The sequence below is a fragment of the Nyctibius grandis genome, chromosome 2 (genome assembly GCF_013368605.1).
Source record: "Nyctibius grandis isolate bNycGra1 chromosome 2, bNycGra1.pri, whole genome shotgun sequence".
NCBI lineage: Eukaryota > Metazoa > Chordata > Aves > Nyctibiiformes > Nyctibiidae > Nyctibius > Nyctibius grandis.
Window position 1 is genome coordinate 95,863,891 of NC_090659.1, and position 7,264 is coordinate 95,871,154.

The 7,264-nt window shown below is 36.5% G+C and overlaps 1 long non-coding RNA gene across 1 annotated transcript in view; it reads right to left on the reverse strand.

Annotated features, from left to right (window-relative positions):
- LOC137675868 (uncharacterized) overlaps window positions 1-7,264 on the reverse strand; it is a 71,941-nt gene that overhangs the window by 8,845 nt on the left and 55,832 nt on the right. Inside the window, exon 4 of the long non-coding RNA XR_011050019.1 lies at window positions 1,476-1,567. This is a non-coding gene — a long non-coding RNA (uncharacterized lncRNA). The remainder of the gene's footprint in view (window positions 1-1,475; window positions 1,568-7,264) is intronic.

Here is a 7,264-nt window from a genome sequence, read left to right on the forward strand (position 1 = left end):
ATATTTATTTGGGAGCATATTAGGCATGTTACCCAAATACTGTTACAGCACTAATAAAAATACTTTCACTGTGATTTTTAATCACAGAAAGAAAGAAAAGATTAAAAATTAAAGAATTACCTACTCACTAATCACAAACTGCAAAGCTTATATGAAGTTATGTTTCACTTCCTATACTTTCTGTATTCAAAGTAATGTTTCTCGACTGGTAATTTTCCATAGGAGGTCTTAACTACCCTAAAATCATAGTATTATATGAAAAATATATTCAGAACATGTCTGCCTCAAATACTTCTATAACAGGAGGTGTGTTACTGCTAAAAGCCAGCAATTCTTCAGTTACACTAGCCATTAGTTACAACAATGAGGAAATATGAAATTTACACCTCCCTGGATTTGCTTGGTATAAATTAGCAGTTACTGGGCTAATCTAAAATTTTGGTTTTTAAAAATTCTCTTATTTTATGGTACAATTACTTCCTACAAAAAAAAAATGTGCTCTTGAAGACAGACAGTTTTGATTAAGGATAAAAACTGGATTCCAGCTGAAAGCTGGAATTGCTAAAGTCACGACATGTTCATAAAATTTGTTGTACTGTAATATATTTTGCTGAAGATAAAGTCTTACAGTTTTTACTACTCAATTTAGTATTTAAACAAATTTACTCAATCCAAGAGCAGTTACTATTTTAATTTCAATTGTTTATGTAAATCGTTAGTTAAGATTATTCATATACAAGTAGACAGGTTATCATTACTTTGAATGGATTTCTCAGTTTCAGCCAAATTAGTACTTTTAGTGTAAAGCAGGACTTGCAATATGAGTGTAGCATAGTCCGTATTAATTATTCTTAAATGTTCACTGGTTTACTATATAATATCTATTTACCAACAAACAGATAAAATAAATAAAATTTCTGACTATTCTGGTACAGGTGGAGGGCTCTGAAGACCATTTTTTCTTGTTTTCTGCTTTTTTGCTTGTCAGGTACCTATTTTATTAATGCCTTTAAAAACAAATTTTGCACAGTACCTTGAAATGCACTCAGCTAGCTCTCTATTCTATTCTTTTAACACACCCTCCCAACAAAAAAAAATAAAGATTTTTAAAATAAACACTATATCATCCATACTTTGTTTTTGGATTAGCAACATTTCAGTTGGAGTAATTCCCAAGACAAGAATATGTGAACAATACTATATGGAGAATTTATATAATTCAAATGATCAAGTCTGCTGCAAACTCAGCTTTTTATACATATTTTTGGCCACTTCATTTCCTTCTGAGCACAGCTTGTGTGAATACTTTTACTTAGTTTTTTATAATTTTACAGAAAGAGTGTAAAGAAGAATTATTTTAACAAATAAAAAAATCTTGAACAAACCCAGCAGAACTGGCCTATTTTGAATAAAATGTCTACATTTTTTAAGATAAAGAACATATGTAATAAGAGAAATTTTAATATAATATATACCATGCTCATGCTCCATCAACCTTCCAGAGACAGTTTTTCATCACAGGAGTAAGCCGTTCTCCAAAATCAGCTCTCTATTGAAAGGTCAAAACCTGCAATAAAAATGTCATGTATTATAACATATTTCCAACACCCACAGTTTCATGGTTGATCCCCAAACATAGATGTAGGTCATCGGCTTGACCCTTGCATTGTCTATGTTACAGGAAATCCTAATTTTAAAAATACTTATTTTTTTTTAACCAAACTGACTTGATTAGGAACACCTGTGATATGCTTCTTTATTATCAGAAGCCTCCTGAAACAAATCAGATTAGCATGTTTCTGCTTTTATTCTTCCAGCAGCATTTTAAGATGAAAGTAAGAGAAAGAAAAAAAAAAAGGGGGGGGGGGAGGGGGTGGTGTGTGTGTTGCTCTCCCTCCCCTCCTGCCCCCATCTCTCCCTCCACCAAGCAAACAGGTAAGTAAAAACTACTTAACAGACGTGTGTTTACTACCATCATATTTCCTAAGATACTGTTAAGTATTTAACTTCTGGTGTTTTTCTTTAAGGAGCTTTATTTTTTTTTTGCTTTTGAAGGCAGTACCATTATTGCCTTTATTAAAATGTAGCCTACAAATATTAGCTACTTTAAAACATATAATGGAAATTTTAGTCATATACTACACTGAGAGATGAAATAAAATTTTAAAACTTAAAAAAAAAAAAAAGCCATGAGAGTAATTAGCCATAATCAGGTAAGAACAAAGTATAACTTGACAGAGGTAGTAACTATAGTCAAATATCTACTGGAGGAAACAATGCATTCACAGAGCCAAATTCTTAAATTTATTTTGACTTTATTTTGACTTTTTCACTGTAGATATCATGACAAGATACACCCTATGCCTAATAAATGATGCCTACATCAGGTCACCTGTTTACAAGTATTTCCATAAATTTGTTCTTTATTCCTTAAGTGTATTCCAGAAAATACTAAAACCCCCCTCACAGCTAAGGAACTATAATAAGCACCCTGCTTTAACAAGAAAAAGGAATTTGTCTTTATTTTCATGTATTTCATGTATTCCACACATCTTCTGTTTCACCTTTTTAAAAAAAGTTTCTGTTCTTAAACAAGAAACACAAAAGTTCTTCTGAAAATCCCCCCCCCAATGCTTATATTGAGATTTAACATACTTAAAGATAATATTGAAACTGGACTTACATAAAACCATTTAAAATGAAATAAGGCTTAAGCTTGTATTTCGATGTGTAATTATCTTTTTCTCAGACCAAATCTTCAAGTGAATTTTAGTTCATGCTAAATAAAACAATTAGTTGCAACTAGATTCAATGTTGAAAAGTTTATTAATAATCTATTTATTGTGGATACACTCATTGCAGCGTCTGAAAACAAACTAAATAGTCACGGGGTGGGGGGGGTTCTATTTCTAACAGTGGTTTCCTTTAGACATTAATAACGATCACTGAAAGTCACTGCTATTTTTCAGTTTTGAGCAATATAGCAATATCATCTTCAGTTTTAGAAGACTTCTCAGGGAAACTTTTAACAAAATAAAAGCTAGATGTACATAATTTACATTTTCTACTGTTGTATGTATGTGGTAATAAATGTGTGCGTGTGTGAGGTCATCCTTATACACTAGCAACTGTTCATTACAGAGATATGGAAAAGTGTTCAGAATTATATCAAGTTATAAAACTTGGTATTCTCTGTAAAGAGAACCTGTTTTGTTTTTAATGATACACTAAAATATTATTAGATGCAAATATTAAAGTAAAAAATTGCCAAACTTTAAGTGTTAGCTGCACTAGGGCTCAAGCTCTGCTACCCTGCTCTAATATTCATGCAAGCCTGCTGGAGTTCACACACAACATACGAAGCTAAGATCAAAACTATTCCTCAGCTGTGGTACTATCAACTGTCTAGTGAACAGATATAGCCCAAAGTTTCTTTATTAAAATTGGAGTGTTTTAAAAACTTACAATAAAGGGTTAAAAAAAATAATCAGTGCAGACATTGCCTTACACCCTATTAAACATGGGCAGAAATTTTTATACCTAGCTCATTCTAACCCTTTCTGAAATTGTCCAGTACTCAAAATTAATATATTTTTCAATAGAGAGATTCCTTTTGAAACCTAACTTATCTAACTTGTTATGTATTAACACATCAGTCACCTAAAAATTCTACGTAACTCCTGCCAATAATGCACAAAACAAAAATAAAATTGCGAAGCAACATTTTCACCGAGTAAAAAAAAGTTACTGGAAATCTGTGGCTATACATCTCCACTCTGTCTGATGTCCCCTTCATATTGGTGTGGCATATGAATTTTTTTTCCTATCTTTAAAATACATTACTAGTTCTATTAAAAAAAATACATGGCTGTGAGAAGAGTCACAGAGGACTGTGTACAAGAGAAATTTGGGCACCCTGTTCAAACAAAATTTTCCAAATATTACTGATAATAGAAAATATCACAATTTTGAGATTGGTTTCCAGTGTTAGATGTTAAGTGTTTAGAACTTGTAGTAATATATATATGTAAAAAAAAAAAAAAATTTTTTAAATATGTGGAGAACACTTATTGGTATACATAAAGTTGTTAAAACTAAAAACAACATTATCATAAAAATATTTTTCTGTTTGTACACAAAACCCTACAATTTCATTCCCTATTTCTTTCACAGACAGTCAAAACTAGCCCAAGATGCACTCTACCTTTGACAGTTTGTAATGAATGTAAGTTACTGGAATGACTTGCGATGGGGCCTTTGGGTGTGGGTGGATGACTGTATCTGCAAAATAGAATACTTGCAGCATACTCGTAGAATATAGTGATAAGCTTCTCAGTTCTCCCCGACATATTCAGCAGTTAATTGCTTCCCAATGCAAATAACAAAACCCAGTAAGGTCCCATAAAAGAAATGCTAACTGTTACGTGGCTACTTTTTATGTAAAGAAAGGTCATGTGCTTGTACATATGTAAAAGTGTTACAGAAAAGCGTTGATACACCTGTTAGGATGGCTTTTGACATTCAAGATGGATGAGATGTGCACCTTCCCTACACTGTTCACAGGCAGGGTGTACACAGACAGGTAGAGTGTATGCAGTTCCAGTAGTACTTCACTACAGAATCTGACTTATTAGTCATTAGGATAATTAAGGAAATAAAGACTAGAATTTAGCAGCAAAATTCCTTCCATGACATTACATTTTGGATGGAATAGTGAGAAGTTCAGAATTCCAGAAGCTAAGCAAAAAAACCCCAACCAAGCAGAAAAAGAACCCCATGACACCCTGTTATCGTATGTAACTGTCTGCCTTTAAAATGTTACTACAATAAGCTTCCTATGTAATACTACCCTAATACATGAAAAAATCACATAGATATACAGTCACGCTTTCAAATTACTGCTATTTCTGAAAATTAAACCACTCAGAGTTACTCCAAGCTTCAGCAGATTTATATCTATAAAATGAAAGGGTACCTCTTGGAAACTTTCAGTACAACCTAGCAGGGAAAAAAAAAAAAAAAAAAAGACAACTGAAGCTTATTCAGATGTTTTTCCTAAGAATCAAGATAAAGAATTAGGCTGAAAAGAAACAAATCTAAAAAAAAAAAAAAAAAAAAAAAAAATTAAAAAATACACACACTATGCTACATGGCATACCTAAGCAATATGCTATTAAGAATAGAACTGTACCTTTCACTTATCTACATAATATAAATATATATGTTTAGATCTTTAAGTTCATTTGATATTTCCTCCGAATGTAACTTTTCCAGGGCCAAGTAATCCCAGTTAATGTTTGACATTTTAACTAAGGTGAAAAATGCAAGCAGTTCTACAAGGGTCTATTTAAACTACATGATTTTTTTCCCCCCAAAATCTCAAAATAAGGAGTACATCAAATATAAGAAAGGAAAACCTACTTAACATGCACTATATATTGATATTAGATTGCTTACTGCTTTCCTTTTAGCCACACCCACCTTTATGTAATTGTAAAATATGGGAATGGTGCAGCTGAGAAATAAAAAAGCTGAAAAGAACAGTTGTTTTATGTAGTCAAATATGTGCTAAGCATAGATTTTAATTAAAATGAAAAACAGGTATAAATTGCATGCTATCGAACATGACTGTCAAACAGTGGGAAAAAATGCATATGCACCTGTACAATACTGAATTATAGAATTTTTTTCTCTAAATTAGCTATGAGTCAGGACAGTTATTTCCTTGAAAGTGAAAGTCAGTGTCTGTGAGTGCACTTCCACTGTTGAATAGTGTAAATCTCTTCAAATCCTGATATTTCGAAGTATACACAGCTACAATGGAACAGCTTTGTGCACATTCCCATACTAACTGTTAAAAACGTTTCTGAAAACACTCTGACAGTAATGATGCAAATCTAAAGAAATAAGTGCTAAATTTCAATAGGATCTTACTAGTATCGCAATTTCAGAGATTAAACTGAATTTTCTAGCTATCGGGGCATAAAGGTATAAATGGCAGTGACAAACGAGGCAGCTATTCCCAGGAAAAAAGGACTGAAAAAGTGTAATTTGTGTATTGGATTAAAAGAATCCAAGGAAACTAAGGGTTCGAGGCAGAAAAACCTCCTTGAACTATTGTATCTCTGCGTTACACAGAAAATACCTTGAATCACAATCCAGTTGCCATGCTGGAAACGCTTAAGTTTTGCATTTCACTTTAAGACTGCACGCTCTCAGCCATGTACACAGAAATCTTTTGTACAGCACTTCTGCACCCCAACTCTTCCCTACGTCCCTCCTACGTTCTTCGGTTAACTCGTTATTTTCGGTGGCGAGGGTGCTAAGCGCAAGGCGGCCGGTTCTGGCTTTGAACGCCGCGGAGGGATGTGCGGGGGGGCGGAGGGGGGGAAGGAGCGGGGAGAGGCTGTGACCCGGTCCAACCTCCCAGCCCCAGCACCGCGTCCCCGCAGGCAACCAGGGGGGGCAGCAGCCGGTCCAGTCTCTGCGGAACGGGCGCCTTAACGGGGGCCCGATGCTGCCTTCGCTGCGCATCCTGCGCGCCCGCCCGCTCGACGGCAGCGCCCGAGCGCCCGCCGATCACACGGCATCGGGGAAAATATCCGTACGCCTTCCTGCCTCCGGGAAAAAATGAAAACAACAACCCAACCAAAAAAAAACCAACCCAAAAACGGTCGGGCGGCCGAAAGTGAAGAGGGAAGTAGGAAGAGGAATTAAAAAGTAACGCTAGAAATTGTAGCTGGGAAGGAGCCCGCCGGCCTGCCAGCGCCCGGGTTACCGCGCTGCTCGGGAGCTGCCGGCCCCGCCGCACGGCGCTATCCCCGCCCGCGCGTCCGCCGGCGAACGGCCGCGGCAGAAAGAGATGTCTTTGGCGTGTGTGTGTATGTGCGCAACTCGGAAAGGCGAGCGCCCACGGCAAACCCAGCCCCGAGGGGGTTAAACGGCGTCGTGGAGGAAAAGGCACCGTGTCACATATTATGCGTGTGCGGCGGGGGGGGGGGGGGGGGGGGTGGCGGGGAATCGCTCGGCAGATAGACTGCGAGAGCGATTTCGGCGCCTATCACAATAAGCACGATCGCGTTTATACAGCTACGAGAGACCGAGAGCTGCTGGCCACCGAGAAATGACATAGAAACAGCCACCAAAAAATAGCTAAGCCAATGACAAATAGCGACCCGGGTGACAGAGACAGAATTTTGTAGGCGGAGAAGAGGAGGTGAATGGCCAGCTCTGATCACAGTGTTAGGCTGGGCTATCTATGGGG